Consider the following 23,195-nt stretch of genomic DNA (forward strand, 5'->3'; position numbering starts at 1 on the left):
ATGTTCCAAATTTGAGGGCCTACGGAGGTCGTTTGATATTTTTGAGAAAGGCATCATGTGTTGCCAGAACATTGAATTCATCAGGTCCGCAATGTCGACAAAGCCAGTTGGCCGTTTTCAGAAATTAATATCTCTTCGCTCGGGACTCATCTTGAGAAACCGTTTGGTAGATGTCATCCTTGTATACCAAAGTACATGCCTGTCAGATGGCGAGCTCCAGAAAGGTGTTTTGATAGGTTTGAAAATTACGTCTTCGCGATTAAATGCGAAAATTGTGGCGTAATTGCCTGAAAGATGTAAAATGCAATTTTATGATTCGAAAATGGTGCCGATCGATTCCAGAGGTGTGTTTGAGGTTCCTGAAGCATTCTAAAGGTCAGTTGCGTGAAAACGAAAAAAATTTTAGTCAGACCCACTTTGGGGCCCGACCTGGCTCTTGCCTGTGCATTGTTATTTTATTGGCGACTTGGCTCTATGAGCATTTTTAGAGTAATATTGACATCCATTATTGGAGTAGAGCACTTGTATGTTTCCCACTAGAAGGTAATGCAAAATAAAAATGCACTTTGTAGTCAAAACAACCAAGGCATTTTAAGAGTTCATGGCAAACACCCAAATGCAAATTGGCAGCCAACATGGGGTCTTCAAACTTTTAGAAGTACTGGAGTCAATTGTTTACAAGTTAGGAAAGTAAGGTGGAAATATGTGAATGGTGTCTGGAAGACTGAATCCAAGGAGAGGATTCAACAAAACAACATAAAAAGAAAATCCCACGCAATGTATGATAATCAAGGCAACTATGAAAGTGGGTGTAGAGCAGAAATTTCAAAAAGAATAGAAGGTGAAAGATGCAATTCCAACTTTTTAATGATTAATACAAACTCTTTCCCTCTCTCAAGTGATGGTTGGTGGAAGGGTTTTTAGAATCTTTCAAGCAAATATCATAGCAAATGCCTCCTCCCTCCTATGTGTGTTTGAAGGAGCATTGAGAAACTAAGCAAATGCAAGCAGCAGCCTGGGTGACATGGTAAATAATATTTCAGACTTTAATAGAAAATGAATCTCAACCAAATCTTCCTCCTCCCACATGGTAGCAGCCAGCACATAAAGTCAAAAAACCAAGTGAATGCAAAATGGAGTTTGGAGTGCAGCAAAATAGACCTCCAGGAAAATGTGGTTAATGAAATACTGCAGAAGATGTAGAGAAGCTTCAGACAATTTTAAAAAATGAATGCAGCTTCTCTCTCACATGCTCTCCTCTCAGCAGTTCATGTGGTGAGTAAAGAGACAAATAGAAGCATCTCAAGCAAATGCATATTGGCTGGTGTAAATGCCCATCTCCAATGTTCATGTGGTGAAGAAAGGGGCAGCAAAAAAACCACCAACAGCTAAATGCTCACGTGGTTGAAGGGATTGTAGCTGAGTGCAGAAGCTAATGCTAGATGTGGAGTTTGGCAGCTACAAAAATAAAAATTCCCAAACAAATGCACAGGGCAGCCTCCTCTCTGACGTGGTGGATGGGGAAAGAAGTTTGAAAGCAAATTAATGCATATGGCAAATACAAATTCGACCTTGGCAGTAGTCTCTCTACGTTTGGTATGAAGCAAGGTGCATTGAAATCCCAAACAAAATGAATTGGCAGCCTTGAAAACGCCATTAAAACTCAAGAAAACCTTCAGGAAGTTCATTTCTGGGTAAAGTCATTTATCCCACATTGGCTTGGAAGTGGTATTTTTTAATCTTTATAAGCAAAAACGCACAGTAGTATAATGTCTAAGCCTTAAAGGCTTTTGACACAAGGTGCCCATGGGCGCCCAAGGTGGGCCCATGTGCGAGCACGCTTCTCGAGGCAAACAAGGGAAATTTTGCAGACGAAGGCCGAGTTAACGAGCGAGCAAGTTCAAGAGAGATCAATGGCTCGCGCTATTTCGCAAAGGGAGATGCACGTAGTTTAAACCCCGCGAAATAGCGAAAGTGAACGAGAGTCATCCATGTGGCACACAGGTGGCGGGTACAGTCAGCGGTCCAGCAGGCGGGTCCCGATGAGGTGGCACCCAGTGGCGATGACGTGGCATACAAGCAAGCAGCCCAGTGGCGATGACGTGGCTGACAAGTGGCAAAAGATGAGGTGTCATCCCAAGTGGCACCCAGTAGACCCCATCAGCCAATCAGACCCCGCCACGTGGCAAGGCGTCAAAGCACATAAGGAGGCAAAAATCAAATTTTAAATCCATAAATAATATAGTTCAAACTATAGAGAAATTCGAAAAATTTAAATGATGGGTCCATGTTAAGGATTAATTCGCCCAGGGCTCAATTTTTTGCCAAAGTATAAAGTGCTATATGTTTTCGGAAAGCTCTCAGAGTGAGGAATCCGATTATGAAGTTAATTTTGACAAATGTGAGATATTTTAAAAGCAATTTCCACGGGAACAAAATTCAGTTAGAGAGGAGACACTTGGCAATTCAGTTGCAGATTTGATTTTCTTCTCTCCTCTTTTTATTCCGAATTCTTCTCAGTTGTAAGGGTTCCAGAAATTTGGAGCATGGCTCCATTTTTTCATGGCTTCCAATTCTGAGTATTCTTCCAAATTGTACAGAGAAGGGTTATCCTTTCAGTAATGGAGTTCGATTCTTTGCTGTAGGTGTTCTTAGTTGCAGGTTCTTGTGTATGTAAGGCATGCACAAATTCACACAAAAGTTGTCTCTGGATTTGTATTTTCATTATATTCAGATCAGATCCTCAAGGAGGATGAGATTTGTTATCTCAAGGAGGTAATTGTGATTGTCTGCACGGATTCTTCAAGGAAGAATTTAAATTTTGTAATAAATCATGAATAATGGAATATAGTGTTTGGATTTGATATTTTCTGTGAGTGAGCTGAGTAATGCATTTATGCAAGGTATTAAATACATGAATATTTAATCATGAAGATGGATTTGTAGTATAAGGTTTCATTTATAGTTTAATGTGTGACTCTGTTGCCCTTGGATAAGGCACTGATCTTACAAGTTTGGGGATGTCTTTCAGAACAACATTTTAAAAGATAAATCTATTTTCCCTTCATGTTTAGGGGTGTTTGTGTTCCATTCTTTCCAAGCTCTGTTTCATCCTATTGTTTGTATAGATCTAGCCAATCTGTAATGTTTCCTAATATGTTGAGCTTGTGAAATGATCTATCTGCTTAATGTTGATGCAGTTATGTGTCTGTAATTGTTATATTTAGTGCATCAAAAGGGTGTCCCCCCCTAGGTCTAGCAGAACCTGAAGTGCAGGAGGATCAATTAGGGTCCTATGTTATGTTGTCCAAGCCCTGATGTGTTTTGTAGACTGAAATTGACCATTTCATAGAAAGATTTGCAGGTGCTCTTGGGTTATCACTTTTGGTGAACAACAGGGTGCTCCCTCTATCCTCCTCATCCTTGCAAGGTCTTGTGGATGATGTCCCTCCTGGTCCTGGCTGTGGTGGTCTCATAGGTCCACTCACCCCCATGCTACTCAATGACCTCCGAGAGCATGCCTTGCTCTCTATCCTCGATCGTGCCTGATAGGAAGGTGCTCTCTGCTCTGGTGGAACTGCACTCTCATATAGTGTCCTCCAATGGCGTATCTCCTCTCCGGTCTCTACCAACATTTGTGCCATCTCCCGTGCACTGGCATCCCGAATCAATCCAATATACTCAGTGACTCTCTGTTCTTCTCATTGTGCCTGCGCTATAGCTGTATCTCGAGCCACTGTGGGTCTGGCTATCTCCGCTCTGAACTGGTCCTGCTGTCTCTCTAATGTCGCAATGTGATCCTGCTGACTCGCTATGGTCACCCTGCACATCTCCATCTCCTCTATCCTAGCTGTCTCCGGCTCTATGGGTATATCCTGCCATGCCTCCTGCTCGTCATCCCCATCCTCCTTTCCATCCTCATCATCCCCATCATCCTCATCTCCATCCTCATCATCCCCATCATCCTCATCTCCGTCCTCCTCCTCTTCATCCTCATCGTCTCCCTCCTCCTGTCGCCTCGGTACTAGAATATCCAGATCTGTCAACGGCACTAGCTAACATTATGCAAACCATCTCTCCTACTCATCTGTCATCCCCGCGTCCTCCACATCTGATCTCCAATCCCATTGTCTCTGCTGTAGTTGTGAGAAGTCTGCATATGCTGTGTGTGGCTGAATCATACTCCCCCACTGACTTGTCTCTCTGTGCGATCGGGCAAAGTGTGCAGTCCTCCTAGGTACATCCTGCCTCTCTCCAAACTGTCGTCTGACTCTCTCTGGCAATTCACTGGTCGCCCAATCAGGTACCTCTCCTGTCTACAATATGGTAGCTCCTCACTGTCATCTGACCATCCCGGAAAATCACAATATGGCCTCCATATGAACTCTCTCAGTCTGTCTAGCTCATGTCTCCAGTACAAGATGTATCCAAAAGGACCCTGTCTCAGTGCTCCCCCATAGCAGTATACATATGGTCAGTGTGGTACTACCTGTCTATCTATGATCGGTCGACATATGGCTATGTGCTCAAATGCCCATACATGCAGTAGTGTGACCCCACAGCTCAAAGTCTGAACTCCCTGATATGCTATCTGATGCAACTGAAAATATAGCATAGCCAGTACACATGGTCCCCATGCATACACTGTCCCCTCTGTCACCATCCACTCTAGCACTCTTCCCCATCCAATAGGGAATCCATATCCTCGTCTGTCTCCTGCTAGTAGACATGCTATCACCACTGCTATCACCACATACCGTCGATCATACTCTGATGCCATGGTCTCCCAGCCAATCTCCCTCTCGACGATATCTAGATCATCTACGTCACACTTGAATAATCTACACAATGCATCTCTCCCTATCACTGGGTCATACTCTATCATCTCTCCATGAATCGAAATGCGGAGGATACGCCATACATCCTCCAATGTCACTGTCGCCTCTCCAGTCGCCAGATGGAAAGAGGAAGTCTCTGAATGCCATCGCTCTGCCAATGCGGTAAGCAGTCCTGTGTTTGCCCTAATCTCGGGCATGAATGTGACATAGTATATCCCAAGTCCTGCTAGTGTATCTTTGTCTGTGCTTCTGAGTCTATGTCATAGCATGAAGCAATCTGGTCGGTTCTCCCGTGTGATCAATGGATAACAATTGGGGCATATTTTGTCAGTTTTAGGGTTTGCTCCTACGGGTTGCATTTCCTCTTTTTCATGTCTAAATCAGGGTGTTTTTCATCTAATCTGACCTATCCTACCCTATCCCTTTTTTCTGGATCATTTGCATGTCATTTTGACCAAAATTAGGGTTTGCATTGCACAATTGCGCCTGTGTAAGGTAACCTGCGCCTGTGTCAGGTAACCTGCGCTTGTGTCTCCCTCAACAAGTGCAGAAGATCCCACACAAGCATAGGATTCGCCCTACACAAGCGTAGGAGTCCTTTTCTGCATCCCCTGTGGGCCCCGCAATGTCCCGCAAGCAATCAAAATTCATCAAATTGAAAACATGGGTTTTTGAGATACATATCGCTGCTCCCGCATCGTTCGGTCATCTGAATGTGCGTACACGTTCCTTGAGGTGATCTGCCATTGGAATGTTCGCCATCTATCTGCAAGTGTCCTTGTCCAGAGCAACAAATTCTCCTCTTTGGCTAGTGCAAATGAGCTCTTTTCACCCTCTTGGTCTCATTTATAGATCTTTGTCAGTGCATAGATGGACGTGCACCCTCTCCATCTTATGTTGGTCACGGTCTTGTGCACCTTAAATTGCTTGTCCTTCATGCATCCGATCTCCGATTGTCAGTCTGTTCGATCCTATCATTTTTATCGATCAATTGGCCTCTTTTCTGCATGTTTCCGGTCAATTCCTCGAGGGGGCATGCATATGTCATTATTATCGTCTGGGGCATTTTCATTATTGTTCTTTGAAACAACGCTTGAAATCACATTGTCTCAAAGAGGGGCAAAATGTAGACACCTAAAAATGGTCAACGCTTGCGAAGTCATACATTAACATTTGCTCATTGCCTCATTTTAGGTTTTTGCATTGCATTAACATTTCTCCTATGATTCGTACTTGGTCTTTATCATTTGCAAGCATCAAGTCATTCTTCTACATTCTTCATTCGTCTCGCTCTCAAATTTGGTCTTGTCAACAACACTATCCAGTCATGATTTTAATCGATCTTATCCTATTGCATCAATGTGCGTGCTTATTTGTCATCATTTTGGACATCGTCAATCCTAATTAGGGTTTTGTCCTCCTGTCAATCTTGCTATCGATTTGTCATCGATCGTTGTACTCTTATCAATCTTGTCGATTTATCATCAATCCTTCAATCTTGTCGTTTAACGATCGATTTGTCATCGGTCGTTGTCATGTTCGATCTTGGCATTTTGCGATTGATTTGTCATCAATCGTGGTCATTTTCAATCCTATCATCTTGCAATCTATTTTGTCATCAATCCTTGTCCTCTTGTCAATTTTGTCATTTTGCGATCGATTTGTCGTCGATCGTTGTCTATCTCAATTACATCAATTTGGATCAATTAGTCATTGTTCCTCGTCAATTGGCACATTTTCTCAATCAAATCATTTATCACATTGGTTATTTATCAATTTAAAATCATGATCGATATCAATTATCTTCAATCAAGACCTAATTGTCATTCTCACATTGCTAATTCGTCTTCTAGGGTTTCGTGATTTCATCATTTAACCTGGTTTGTCATTTCTTCCTTTAGGATTAATAAATTATTTATTTATCCTAAGTTTTCTTGTCACAATTAAATGTTCATTTAATTGGCTAATTATTCCTCTTTGTGAATGAATTAATTAATAAATGAAAAATTATTGATTAACTCGCTAATTTCCTAATTTTCATCAATTTCCTAATTCCTCATTTCTAATTTTCTAATTTTCTAAATTCTTAATTTCATTTCTTCCTATTTCTCTCCTAAATTCATGGAAATGACATAGAAATTTGTCATAAATTGTCATAAATCCTTGCATAGAAATTTGTCATAAATTGTCATAAATCCTTGCATAGCAATTTGTCATACACATGTCATAATTTTGCTATTCTTGATTTGAATTTCCATTCGAATCACTATCATGCTAATTTGATCATTTCTCCAATTTCTCTATAAATTGGATGAATTTCTTCAATCAAGAACCTAATCAGACTATTGAATTTCTAATCACTTTGTCAAATCACGCTTCGAGTATTCTTGTGTCAATGTCAATCTTGCTTTCACAATTAGGTTTATGCACTTGAAGGTGAGATCTACAACAAAGCTATTTGGAGAAGAAAGAAGGACAATGGAGCCGCATGAAGAAGCATTTAGATCTACATCTAGTTTGCATAATCTTTAGTTTTGAATGTTTCATTTTCATGTCTCTATTGAGTGTGTTAGGATTGATCATTGCAATTTGCTTTTGTGATTGAGCTAATGATTAGTATGTTTATATTGTTTGTGATGATTTCCCGATTTCCTAACGTACAATAGCAATCCACCAACCATATATTTGTACAAACTTTGATTAGCTTTCAGAGATTCATCATTCTTAGACAATTTACAACCAATGACCATAGGAGTTCCAACTGGTTTGGAGTCATCTAACCCAAACTTCTTTAGCAATTCTTTCACAAACTTAGTTTGAGATATAAATATACCTTTTCCAGTCTGTGAAACCTATAAAACTAAGAAAAATTTCATCTCGCCAATCATAGACATCTTAAATTCTTTCTACATATCATTGGAAAACTTTATACTAAATTTATCATCACCACCAAAGATAATATCATCAACAAAGACTTCAACAATCAAGATTTTATCATTTTCTATCTTAAAATATAGATTACTGTCAGCAACACCTTTAGTAAATCCCAATTTCAACAAATACTTATCTAATCTAGCATACCAGGCTCTAGGGGATTGCTTCAATCCATAAAGAGATTTCTTCAACTTGCATACCATGTCCCCGTCATCTAATAATGAAAATCCATTAGGTTGCTCAATGTAGACTTCTTCCTCTAGATCACCATTCAAAAAGGCAGATTTGGTATCAATCTAATATACCTTGAAATCTTTATAAGTAGCATATGCAAGCAATAGTCTAATAGCTTCAAGTAAGGCCACCGAAGCAAAATTCTCCCTATAATCAATCCCTTCTTTCTGAGAATATCCTTTGCAAACCAATCTAGCTTTATTTTTGACAACTTCACCGGCTTCATTCAATTTGTTTCTGAATACCCATTTAGTACCAATAACATTCTTATCCTTAGGTCTAGGCAAAAGTTTTAAAGTATTATTCTTTTCAATCTGATCTAATTCTTCTTCCATATCTCTCATCCAACTTTCATCTTTACAACCTTCAACAACATCTTTAGGTTCAACTTTAGAAATCAAACATACTTCTTCAATAGATAACCTTCTTCTAGTCATCATACCTTTATTCTCATCACCAATGATCTGATTTCTAGAATGATTCAATCTTACATACCTCAGAGTCTTCTAATTGTTTGGATTATCAGGTTCCTGCACTTCTTCACCAGAATCAGCAACATCCAGGTTAGTTGTCTTTACCAGATCATTCTTCTTAGGCTCTTCAGTCTAAATAGGAGTTAAAATAACATGGTGTTCATCATCATAACCACATACTCTAGTCTCTTTCCCAATGTTCTCATCCACCTTCACATTTGCACTTCCCACTATCTTTCTCACTCTCTTATTGTAGCACTGGTAGGCTTTTCTCTTTGTAGAATATTCCAAGAAAATTTCTTTATCACTTCTAGCATCAAAATTTCCTATATCCTCATCTCTCTTGATATAACATTTTCTACCAAATACTCTGAAATATCTTATAGTAGGAACATGACCAAACAAAAGCTCATAAGGGGTCTTACCAGTACCACCTTTAATGTGTACTCTATTGAATGTGTAAACAATAGTGCTAATGGCTTCTCTCCAATAGATCTTTGGAACATTCCCTTCAATCATCATATTCCTTGCAGTATCCAGGATAGTTTTGTTCTTCCTTTCAACAACTCCATTCTGTTGAGGGGTTCTAGGAGTAGATAATTGTCTTCTAATCCCATGCTTCTCATAGAATTAATTGAACTCACTGGAATAGAATTATCCACCTCTATCAAATCTTAGACATTTCACCTTTAGTCCAGACTCGGTCTCAACCTTTTCTTTGAATATCTCGAATTTGTCCAATGCTTCTGATTTCTCCTTCAAAAAGACAACCCACATCATCCTGGAATAATCATCAATTAGAAGCATAAAATATCCATCACCCTGCACACTTATAACATTTGTAGTTTCATATAGGTTTGTATGCACAAGATCTAGCAGTCCATCAGATGTATAATATTTTCTCTTGAAAGAAATTCTTGTTTTCTTACCCAACTGACATTCCTTACATACCGGAGTAGCAGGCTTAACAATCTTAGGCAGATCTCTAACAACTTGTGTAGAACAGATCTTGATCATTGAATCAAAATTAACATGACACATTCTCCTATGCCACAACCAACTCTCATAAATCTCATCAATCAAACAACTTTTCTCAGTGGCATTCAAATGGAAAATGTTACCTTCAGTCTTAGTTCCAAATGCAATTTCTATACCAAAGGCATTTAGGATCTTATATTTTCCATCCTTGAATTGTAGATCATAACCTTTATCAACCATTTGTCTAACACTCAAAAGATTATGCTTCAAACCTTCAACATACAAGACATCATCATTGTTATGCTTACCATCAAAAGAAATAGAACCTCTCCCATGGATCACACCATCTTTGTCATCTCCAAATCTTATTATTTCACCATCATACCTTTCCATACTCACAAATTTTCTTTTATCACTAGTCATATGATGTGAACAACTGCTATTAATTACCCATTCATCTTTCTCTTCAACCTTAGCAACTAAATATTTCTCCTCAATAGTGCAGCTTGTGGAATCAACACGTATAGGTCTATCTTCTTTAATGACAATTAACACAACTTCATCGCTGATTCTTCATCTATAACACCCTCATCAGTATCATAATAAGAGTTCTTCTAATCCCTATAGTTCTAGTTAGGCTTGTAAGGCATATCATACTTCTCATGCTTTTCATATCTATCATTCCTATCATGCTTATCAAACTTATCATGCATGTCATACTTAGCCATTCTCACAGGGCATCTAGAACAAAATATCCTATCTTATTACAAGAGAAAAATTTCAAAGGCAAATTTCCATCATACTTATTGGCTCCTTTAGGCAATCTCTGAGCAATCAATGCTTCAAGCTCATCTAGCTCTCTCTCTTTCTCTTCCATCTCTCTTCTCTCTCTTTCATAGCCGGATATTATGCACTCATCAGGAGCATACTTTTACTTTCTGGATACAGATGTTGATGCTCTAATTGATTTCTTAGACTTTCCATATGATTCTCTAAATTTTCTTAGCTTAAATGTAGCAATCTTTGCAACCAGCACATATATTGTCATTATAGTCACACTCTGAATCTCATCAATAGCATCAACCTTATGTTTATAAGTAGAGGAAAAGATCTCAACACCTTAGCAACAATTTTATCTTCCTCAATGGTTCCATCGACACATCTGATACCTAGGACAAGATCGTTCACCTTACCCATGAAAGAGTGTATGTTCTGATCATCATCTCCCATATTTAACATCTCATACTTTCCTTTCAAACTCTACAACTTAGCAACTTTCACTTGTTTATCACCTTCATAGAGGATCTCAAGCTTCTCCCAGATCTCATGTGCGGTTTGAAGTCCCATTACATTTGTCATCTCAAAATTCATTAGGGCATTAAGAAATGCTTCCTTCGCTCTAACATTATGTTCAACCTCCTGATCTCATCAGGAGTAGTTCATCCATTCAAAGGAACAATATAGGCATTCTTTGTAATCTTCCAATAATCTTCTCCAAGACATTTCAAGTGCACTTCCATCCAGTTCTTCCATATAGCATAGTTACTCCCATAAAATCTTGGACCGTCCTTCTTAAAGATAACACCTTTAGCTTCCATCTCGGATCTCCTTAAGCAGACAAGCTTCTATCAGAGGATCTAGCTCTGATACCAATTGTTAGTAGCAACAAATAAGGAAGACTGGGAGGGGGGGTGAATCAGTCTTCACTGGATCAACAAATTTAACTACAAAAATCGATATGATAAACTGCATCAATAAGACAAATAAGAAAATTGAGACCACAACACACAACACCAAGATTTTGACATGAAAAACTCACTTAAGGGAAAAACCATGGTGGGAACCTACCCATAGTAAGATGATACTCTATAGTAGTATATAAAAATATTACAATGGGGAATGCACATGCATTCAGGCACACTGCTTAGAGTCCATTTCTCAAAAGATAATGGCCCAAAAAGATACAACCCTTAGGGAAGTCTCACTAAATTTCAACAAGATTTGGACTACAATCCAGAAGAAATGAACTGAAAGAATAGCATCTCCAAATGCCTGATTGCAGTTCTAGTTAAGAACAATTTTCTACTTAACAACATCAATCTCTCCTCAATCTCAACACCAAAGGATAAATCTCTTGTTTGAACATACACAGCTCTCTAATAATGCAAACACAACATCGACACCAAATTTACATGAATATATCACCTATATATACAATTCATCAACCTTGATAACAAGGTTAGCTAAACCCTCAACCCTCAACCCTCAATTATAAAATTACATCATATGATACAAAGATCAACCACCAAACCAATATAATGACTTATATAACATAAAATGGACCTAATTCAAATTCCCAAATGCACAACTCCACTAGAAATCATGCCAAGATCAACCACAACATGCTACACCACCGGGAAAACCTGCATAACATGAAAATTATCACTGGTTCATAGAAACCACCAAAAAATCGCACAACGATCAATGTGGATAGACAAAAAAAAATAGGACATGACTAGGAAACACAAACAATCACATTAGAATCACCAATAACAACTATACCAACACCACTTATCAAATCTTCATTTGTTAACGTCTGAAAGCTCAAGAATATAACCAATCAACAATTGTCATGAAGAAAGATAACTTGCGGAGCACCAAATCATGATCCATATGAAATGAATATACACAAGACCATCCCAAACGATATCCCAAAATCTCAACTCAAGATCTGATCACACCGGAATATACTGGAGGATATACCAAGTTCTGCAAAATAGTGATCAACAAAACAACATTGCAAGCTGGATAATAAGATCTTCCTAATCTTCACACACTAGAGCAATACACAAGAATATGTTGACATCAATGACAACAACATATCCTAGCAGCAATAATGACCAACAATATACAAAATAATTGTCCCCACAAACCTCAGTAGTATTGCCCAGATACATCTAAATTTGTCAAAATACAAGCAACCTACCTAATGAATAAATCCCAGCATTCAATTTTAACATAACACCTCAAAACAAGTAAATCAGAAAGACCTCACTGAGTCATACCGATCATATTATCATCCTTCACACTAGCATCACATGCACTTTTCAGAGAGACACCTTCATATTATACCATTGCAAAAATAGAACTTGCAGTGTCATCGGAGAGAGATATACTGATATACAGGTGAACAAATTATATCAATGTAATAACCCTCGTTGGAGTGAGCATGAATTGGTCAACTCAATTTTATATGTCATGCTGATACACATTTGTGGGAGGAAGACTATTAGGAAGAGTCTAGCCGATGAGGGTAGCATTGGCAAGACTTATAAAGTCGGAGTGAAACCTTAAGAGTTGGCCCAACTATGAAAGTCACATCGATAGACAATATAACTGAATACATCAGGATTAATCAGTCTGACATGTACAACAAGAGGAACTAAAGGAATCAGAGAGACTAATACTATCAGAGCGAGGTCATAAAAGCCATGCCAATTACACAAGTCACCTCGATGGAAGAGATATAGAAAGACATCGGTGAGAGTTTTACTCAGTTATCCTGAAGTACAGAGAAATAAACGAAGAAATCTCATCGAGGAGACAATAGGGGTTGGACATAGATCTTCCTCTCTCATCGATGATCGATCTCATGCCAATAGCAATGAAGATTGATTCTCCATCAGGAAGACTTGAGGTATTTCATGGCAATGATTCTTCGGGTAAAAAATAAAACCTATTTTCAATGATATAAAGTAATATCAGGAGACTTTCTCTGAAATACTAAAGGTTGTAAGAGAAAAGATGGTAATACAATATCGATAGAAGTATTAATCCTTTTTCCCAATAAAGTGACAAAACCAAAAGGAATTCTAAAAGGTTGCAGAAAGGGGAATAGGAGATCAAACATAGATCTCAGAGCTCATGGGCGCTTCAAAGAGAGAGGGTGTGTCATCATTGTTTAACAAAAATGGACAATAGATGCGTTATGAGTGGAAATAGAAAGCGATTAATAGAATACATTCAGAATAATGTTCATCTTTATCAATTTTGTTGATGCATTCCACTCACCACAACTCTTGTGTATTTGTGCAGAAGGTATAAACTAGAGATAGGTAAATGATGTGGTTGTAGCTCTTGACGAAGATGGAGGAATTTATTTTCATCATGAAGATATTTTTCACAATAGAGGGAGGACCTGTTTACAAATACATTATGATGTAATTAGTTAATGTGTCTATGGTTTTTTATTAGTTTTGTGGTAATTGGTTAAATGAATAGTTGTGATATTTTGAAAACCAAGAGGTAACTATTTTGAGGGGATCCCTTGTGTCTATAAAAGGGAAACCATAGATTGCAGATGGGGAAGGATATAGACTAGGATCTCATCAATTGTAATGTACTATAAAAAATGATGTAAAAATAAGATTTCAGTAATAGAATCACCGTTTCATTTCAATTGTGTTGTGGAAGATCTTTTGTTCAAGATATCTATTCTCTATTATTTTCATTTCTAGTGAATAAATATTATCTTCAGTTCTCTTATGAAAGAATTGCTTGTCATCATAATAATCTGATAAAACATGATACAACTGTGACAACCTTATCCTTATGTTCTTGTTGATTGGTCTTTTCAAGGGAAAGTTAACCTCAATCACATTCATTGTTGTGGAAAACAGTAACTCAAATAGTATTGAGAGTTAGATACACTTGTGAATCCATCAAAGGAGTGGATTTAAAAATTGTATCATACGGTTATACGTGAAAGTCTAGAAGTGGGTGACTCTATATCCCAAAAGAGGAAAAGGCACTGGTCAAATATTACATATAAAAACTTCATCCAAAACAAAATTTATTCCAAATTACAATAGGAGATACAAGAGTAGGAAGTAGGAAAATCATAAGTAAGAACAATAGGAGCTGGATAGAAGCAAGAATTAATTAGAAATAAATTAGAGAAGATAATCAAGAAGCTAGAAGAAGTTAAAGAGAAAAATAGTTTATCTCAGAGATAAATGCTACTTTGAGATAAACACCAGAATCAGAGTATAGTTTAGAGACACAATCTACTATTAAAAGTGTCAGCCTGAAGAATCGGTTGGTGAATAGGTACACCCACCTAGGTCTTGTAGAGCTTGAAGTGTAGTGAGTTAGTAATCCTAAGGGTTCACTTTGGTCATTGGCCAAGCTAGTTGGAAGGTTTGAGTGTAGAGCTTGGCATACTCTTAGAACTTTCCAATCTGTTGATTTCGGGTCCAACAAGTAGTACAAATGTGGAGAGACAAAGCATGGATGTGTTAATACTTCAGAAGGAAGTGTAACCACGGCCAAGGGGTCCTCCAAATATGACCCTCACTAGTTATAAACTCCAATAAAAAAAAAGTAATTGTCGATCAAAAAATAAAATAATAATACTTTGTTTTAATAAAATGTATCACAAGTTTATGAATCCTAATTAGAAAGCCTATAATTAAGATAATATTATTTTATTCAAGTTCTAAAAGAAAAATAATTAAAATAACCTATCTTGTCTTCATGCACATTCGTCAACTAAAGCAATTGAAATTATGATTTAATATTGAGTTACAATTTCAATAATTAACTTTCAAAAATCTTGATGTCAACTTCAATTTCTGAGTTTCTTAGTAACGTTGGGCTAGCAAATGTAGACCTAAGTGGGTTTTCCTTCACCTAGTCAAATAGATGCTTCGAGACTCACCCTATTTATATTAAACTTGATAGATTCCTCTTAACTTTATCCTACAATACTCTTGGCATAATTAAGCTTATTGCCTTCCCAATATTGGGTGGGTACCCTAACCCTTTGCTACTGAGTTGGAATGATGGAATTAAAAAAGGTTTTTTCCCCTTTCATTGTGATATCATGTGGGGTATGCAACTAGACTTTAGAGATTGTATTTTACCCATGGTGGAATATCTTTATCTAAGGATCAACCATGTATAGGTTTTGCCAAAAGTTACACAATACAAGAATTAAAATTAATGCACATAAATTATTTTCTTTTGGAATGTTTTCAAGCAAAAAGGGTTGTGCTTTAAGCATTAGAAGTTCAAATCCTTATGGATAAACAACACATTGATGAAGATACCCTATTAATGAAAAATAATTTGTCTAATGATTAGAGAAAAACCATAAGGAAGAGATCTTTTTGAAACATAAGTCTAAAGTCCAATGGCTCAAGGAAGGAGGTAGGAACACCTCCATTTTTAACCAGTCTACCCTTCATTACAAAAAAAGAAATAACATTACTAGACTTTTGATGAAATGGGTTCTAAGGTTAACTTTGATGAATGAGTAGGATGGTTGGTAGTTGAGATTTCTTCTAGCCTCTCTTGGCTAATCAGCCTCTTTACTCTGAACCTTTCTTTATTGATCAATGGTGGATTGCATCCCCTCAAATCCTTTATGTGGAGGATAACTCTCTTGTCACAAAACCTATCTTTCAAGTGGAAGTCAAAGTTGCTATGTTTCTTGTCCTTAAGAAGAGAAATCTGACCTATATGTTTGATTCCTAGCATATCAACCCATGTAATACCATATACAAGGTGTTCTCTAAATTCATGTTAATGTATTACAACCTCTGCTTGTTAACATCATCTCTAATAGTAAAAAAGGAAATATCTTAGGGAGACAAATTATGGATGCGACTATTACCACTCATCCAGTGGATACTTATGCATGAATAATGGTCTAGGGTTTGTCATTGATGGAAACTCTTCATGGAAATCCTATCTGGTAATTATGAATTTTGGTAACCGGAAGTGAATGTGATCCGGTGATAGATAACCGATATTTCAAGATAAGCATAGCAGTTTTAGTCTAGAAGCTTTCTGGTGATTGCGGTGGTCAAATTCATGCATAGGATGATAGGGCCAACATATAGAAATCATCTTAACATCATTTGTATGATCCGTATATGTTTTTGGTGATCCAGTTCAAGCCGACTCATGACTATACGTTACATTACAGGTCGACTTGACATTTTTTTATTTTGTGATTGCGGATATATAAGACTGATGTAGAAGATCATTTTGGTGTGTGGTGTGGTGTGATATGAGTGAGTAGTGATCGAGAAACCCTTTTTGGCACAGTTTCACGTGCACATTCTTGATCCGATAGTTGACTAAACAGAAAATAGAGCAAAGTTGTAGAGTAAATACAATCAGAGTTTTTGTACTTAACCAGAACTCATCCAGACATTATTTGATGCTATTTTGGAGTACAATCATTGTAAGTCATCATTGTAAATGATTTGTAAGGCAGTGAGCCTTCCGGGGTTGTAGCCCTTATTGTAATTGAGCAGTGAGCTCTAGGCAGTATGCCTGAATGCAAGTGCATTCCCCTTTTGTAATATTGTTTTTCTAATGGCCATAGTAGAATAATATTGTAGGTTCAAATCCCATCGTGGTTTTTCCCATTTGGGTTTTCACGTAAAAATCCTGGTATTATGATTTTGTGGTTGGTTATCTTGTGTTTCTACATTTTACTTTCTTGCGTATGCTTCTGATGGTTTGAGATTAAGTCAAAAAAATTATTTGTAAATATATCATTGATTCACCCCCCCCTCTCTCAGTGATCCTTGATTCCAACAATTGGTATCAGAGCCTAGTTCCTTTGAGGAATCCTAACCACTTGAGGAAGGTCCAGGAGATTGAATCAATGGATTCTGGTTTGTAGAGACAGCTGTGTGTGACACTTGAGGATCTTGATACAACAAGAAATGAAATAAGTTTCTTAAAGAGAAACTTGAATGCAACTAAAGATTTCATTAATGATTTGAAAGATCAAGTGAACACTTCAAGAGACAAGAGGAAAGAGTTGATGGACAAGTTGAAGGAGAAAGAAGAACAAACCATGGGCAATAGGGACAAAGTTGATGAATGTGATAAACTTGCCAAAGAGAATATTGTATTGAAGAATGAGATGCAATCCATTGTGATGAAGCTAACCAAGGAGATTGAGGAATGAAAGAAGAATGAAGAAAGTTTGACTCAATCATTAAATGACAGATCAAATGAATGCTCCAGGCTTACTTATGAGAATGATCAGTTGAATCTTGAATTGACATAATCAAGGAATAATGGTCAAGAACTTGAGAGACAAATTGTTGCCCTAAGAGATGAACTTGCTACTGCAAATGAATACAAAGACAAATTCAATGCTAGCTCAGCAAGGCTGGATGAGATGCTAGAAATTCAGAGACATGGAAAGGATGTGCGAGGAATCAGGTTTGAGAAAGGTGAATCCTCTGGATCTAGACAAAGCCATGCAAAGCCTGATCATAAGAAGAGCAAGAATCCTCTGGTAAGACAACCTAATACCCACAAATTCAATGGTAGATGTTTTACTCGCAATAAATTTGGTCATATGGCAAATCAATGCAGAACTAGGATGATTAATGGAATGAACAATATGAACAATGGTCCTACCTTTACCAGACAGTGTTTCATATGCAATAATTTTGGTCACACATCAAACATGTGCAAAGCAGTAATGCATAATTTTTAGAACAAGAGATGTTATGCTTATGGCATGTTTGGACATATTTCTAATCAATGCAAGATGAGACCAAATCAAATGAATTTCAAACCTATGCAAAAAAATGTTGTTTGTTGTGCATGCAACAAAACCGGTCACATTGCAAAGTATTGTAGAAGCAAGAATAATGCTCTGATAAAAAAAAGGTGAATCAGATGAGAAATGCAAGGCAAAAGTAGAAGAGATCAAACACAAACATGAGAAGATGTGGGTCAGAAAAGATGAATCCAAGGCAGCTAGTGGATCTGTACCTGAATTCAGTGTAGATTCTTCATCCGGTAACTAAGGCATTTGGCCTTAGGGGGTGGCATTTTCATGCAAAATCTTGCAAAACCCCCTGGAGAGATCTGTGATCAATCAAGATTGATTGCAAATGTTTGGAAATGATTATCCATAATTCATCATATCAATCCTTGAATCCGGTGAGTTAGTTTCTGTTGAACAGGGCATCTGGTTGAGCTTTACAGTGGCATTTATTTCAACTTAAAGTTAGGGTTTACAAAGTTAAAAAGGGCAAAATGTGAATCATTTCTCACATTATGAGCAAAGAGTTGAAGCACAGAACAAGGCAAACTAGATTTCAAGGTGATCAAAAGCTTAAGGCAATCTAACAAAAGACCATTGTGCATCCAACAAAAGCAAAAGGTATTTACAGAAGCCTATTTTAAACCCTATAATTATTGAAATGATATCTTCTTTTGTTGATACACCTTTGGTAGTAGGGGTTTCTAAACGTGCAAAGCCACAATTTAAGAAACATCCATTTAAGTCTATTGAGGATGATCCAAACGATGTTTTTTCGTCTGTGCCATATAGAGTTCTTCATGTTGATGATATTAGGGATTATATTCACTGCATCATTGAGGCGATCAGAAATGAGGCAATCTTAGCACTTTATAATAGATACATCAGGGACAAAGATGGAAACCCAAAACTGGAGTATGTACAGTTGCAGAGGAAGGTTTTCATGCAATTTCTTCATTTCCCATTATTTGATGAAGGCGAGTGGGTAAGATACATTTTGAGTTGTGTGCATGATGATTTTATCTGTCTGGAAAAAACATACAAAATAACCAAGAAGGTCATTCATGCAGTCACATGTCTGCATCAACCCGATGGGAAACCAAATTTGAGAAAGGTATCAAACACAACTATCACAAAGGTAACCAGTGCACAATTTGACAGCAGATCTATGACCATTGATGATATCCTAGAGCCTGATGTGAGATTTGCATCCATGATCATTGGCTATAAAGTTTACCATTCTAGCAAACTGAATTTTGTCTCCGGTACTGCAATTTATGGAGCGTATCACGTGGTGAAAGAGGACATACAATATGATCTATGTTCAATCCTTCTTGAAGAGATTCTCAACAATTTGAAGAAGATTAAATCTGATAAGAAGCATGTTTTTAATTTTGGCTCTCTAATTATCTGTCTTTCACTTTATTTCATGAATGAGATTCCCAAAATAGAGAGAGTTCAATGGGCATTTGATGTACCAGTGGCCACCCAAATCAAGCAAGGCATGCAGAGATTGGGAAATAGGGAGAATCAGACTACTTTCTTGTGGAGTTTCTTCAAAATCTTCCAAGGAGAAATGAAGGATAGGGAAAGGATTCCTAAGAAAGTGGTGGAGAAGTATGAAAACTCTGTCTGCTTCATGGTCGACAAGGACCAATGCCATATGGAGGCAATAGAACCAAGAAATGTGTGGATTTTTCCAAAGGGCTATGAGGTTGATGCCCAAACTCTTGAGGTCTATGTTCAACACCTTCTGAGCGAACTAGTGGACTCAAATGAACCAATATTTGGCACCTCCAAGGAGAAGGATATGGAGTTACATAATAAATTCACCTAGTCGATAAGAAAAAGAAGGGTATCTAAAATGGCTAAGGAAGTGGTTGTGCAAAAGAGATTCACTAGAGAGGCAATCAAGTAAGCGAGGGAGAAGAAGGCACAAATGGAAGCTAAAGAGGAATCAAAGAAGCCTAAGGCTAAATCGATACCTTCAAAATCAAAACCTAAGGAGACCAAGTCTGCCTCTACTCTGCTGAAGCCTTCTACAAGTCAAAGCTCATCCGGGAAAGGAATATTGAAGCAGAAGGAGAAACCAAAGAGGACATATGTTGTTGTATCTCCGGTTGTATCTGAAACTAAGTCAGATGAAGAAGCTAAGAAGGACAAGAAGAAAGGAGAGTTTGTCAGAGTGGTTGGGAAACCACAATATGATGGTGTTGAGCAAAGTAAAAAGGCAAAGTCAGAACCAACTCTAACCGGAAGGCCCAAGAGAGGAAGAAAGGTGAGAACAAATCTTGATGAAGCTCTTGAATCCGGAAAATTATAAGGTAAATACACTATTGTTCCTCCGTTGATTGTGAAAGAACTAGTTGATGAAATAGTAAATGGAAATCTGAAAAATATTAGTGCTTACTATGAGCATCTTGATGAAAGTGAGCAAAGGGAAGTTGAGGATGTTGTTGTTTTGTATTTGCACAACTTCAACAAATCTTTGATTGAATTGGAACACAACATTCCCAAATATTTGTACAACATTCTTGGTGCTAGGAGGCTGACTCCTAGCAGAGTGGAAAAAGAGATGAAAGAGAGAATTAATCAACATCTGCACTTGCATTTCCCAAGATGAAGTAAATAAACTCATTGCGCGAGCCAATAAGAAATAATTTAGAAGTAGAAACAGGGTTAATAGACTTATGATTGGTGATCAAATGAAAAAATAGATGGCTCTGCGTGTGCATGGATGTCATGCTAGGGCCGAAGTGCCCTAGCCTGTGATTTGTGCTCTACTTGCTTCGTTCCAGGGGGGAGTTCTTGCTTGCTAGGGGTCAATTTTTGCTTGCCCGTGGTTGGGTTTTCTGGGCTGCTACAGGGTTTTTTTGCAACCCTTTTTTGTTTCTTCTACTCTGGGTTGTCATTGGGGTTTGTGGGGTTTTAGGGGTGGGTTTTCTGCCCCTTTTATTTTTCTTCTTTTGGTATTTTCTCTGGATCCATGGAGAATAGAGGAGTATCCTCTTCTCAAATGGTCTCTGGAGATCTGGATATGGCAAATCCGTCTCATTTGATGCATACATGTGGAAAGGAACACATTGATCATTCCCAATCAAGGGCAGGCATTTCTTCTTCAAAAGAGCCTTTTCGCATGAAAACGGTGAATGGTTGTTTGGAGAGATCCCAAGATCGTTCGGTTCTAGTTATTCAACCTGAGCAAATTTCAGAGGATGTTGAATATTGGTGCAACCATGCTCTCATATGCAAATTCATCGGTCTTCGCCTCTCTATACCTATTTTAGAGTCTTGAGCACACCATGTCTAGAATCCTGAAGGAGACATGGAGCTACTTATGGCAGCCAATAACTATTTTCTGGTTATTTTTTCCAACCTAGCAGACAGGAACAAGGCTTTTGAAGGTGGCCCTTATTTTTTCAACCAAGTGGGACTCTTTATCAAACCTTGGCATATTGGCTTTAATTTTGCTGAGGAGCTTCCGTCTTGTGTGCCCATGTGGATTCAATTGCCGAGGCTTTCGCTGGAGTTCTGGAGAGAAGATATTCTTCTCTCAATCTCACTGCTTCTTGGTAAACCTGTGGGTTTGGCTTCACAAACTCAAGATCGAAAGGTAATTTCCTATGCTCGCATATGTGTAGAAGTTGATTTAAATAATCCTTTGCCAGACTCTATGGAAATCTATTTGGGGACATCTTCTTAGATCCAACAGTTGGACTATGAGACCCTACCATTTAGATGTAGAATTTGTCATGAATATGGCCATTTACAGCGGAGATGCCCCAGAAATAAATCTTCTAAACCGACTGTTTCCGATCCTCCTCACTCTTTTCTGGGGGAAGATAAGGGGAAAGCCCATATGCCTAATGGTCCTGCTGATAAAGATGGCTTCATTCATGTGAAACCTTGAAATAAAAACAAGGGAAAGAAGAGAACCTGGTTGGATAGGCAAAATGATGTCACCCTAAATAGGTTTGAGGTTCTAGAGGATTTGGTCCAAGAGGAAGGAGTTCCAGTTGAAATGTCCTTGGGTGCCCAATTTCAGCATGAGGTGCTGGATGGGGATTCCAAGAAAGAGGGTTGGGCCCTATCTTTGGAGAATCAACAGGATGTTCAAATGGTTACGGATTTGCCTTCCCATGTTCAAGACAACAGAGATCTTAGTGAGTCATAGGTCCTTGAAGGTGCGGTGGTCATGGCATCTACTCCTCCTTCCACTATTGTGGCCTCAAGTTCAGTGAAGAGTAACAAAGCCCCACCTGTTTTAGGCTTGCAGTAGAAGATCCTCAAAAAGGGTTCTTTAGACAAACCTTTAAGGAGTGGACAAAAAATGGATCAGGAAAAGGTTAAGCTTATTGGTGATACTTTGGTTGAGTCGGGGTCTATAAAGCCCATTGATTCTCCCTTCTTTCAAACACATAAATGATTGTGCTCTCATGGAATGTAAGGGGGTTGAACAACATCCCTAGACAAAAGGTTGTTCGCAGATTAATTGACTCTGAGTCTCTTGATGTTGTTTTTATTCAGGAAACCAAGCTTTCAGTCGATGGTTTGGCCAGTTGTGCTTTCAGTGTCTGGGCCCAGGGCCTTTGGAAGGGAGTGAGCTCTCATGGTAGTTCAGGGGGGGTTGCTTGCTTCTAGAACCCAAGGAAAGTTTCCCCTTTGTGGTGGTTTTCTAGCAGGTCTTCCATTTCTATGGTCGCTTCTAGCTTTGAGACAGGAGAAAGATGCCTCTTCTCTAATATTTATGCTCCTACTGATCTTGTGGGTAAGTCTCATCTTTGGGCTCACATCAATTTTGTTCGGGCTCAGGATCCTTTTCTACCTTGGATTTTGGCTAGAGATTTTAATGTCGTTACTAGTTTGGAGGAAAAGCGAGGTGGGTTATTCAAGCTTGATCCTTCTTCAAATTTATTCAGAGATAATATTGGTCTCTTGAATCTCATTGATGTGAAGCCAATTAATGGTGTCTTTACATGGAATAATAAGAGGAGTGGTTTTGAGGCTATCTCTAAAAGGTTTGATAGATTTTTGGTTTCCTGCTTTTGGGTGCATGATAGGTGGTCCACCAGTTTAGAAATTCTTGATTGGAGGCATTCTGATCATTGGCCTATTAAGCTTTCTATTACATCTTTTAGAACCTCCAAAAATCCC

This window comes from Cryptomeria japonica, chromosome 8, assembly GCF_030272615.1.
Source record: "Cryptomeria japonica chromosome 8, Sugi_1.0, whole genome shotgun sequence".
Classification (NCBI taxonomy): Eukaryota; Viridiplantae; Streptophyta; class Pinopsida; order Cupressales; family Cupressaceae; genus Cryptomeria; species Cryptomeria japonica.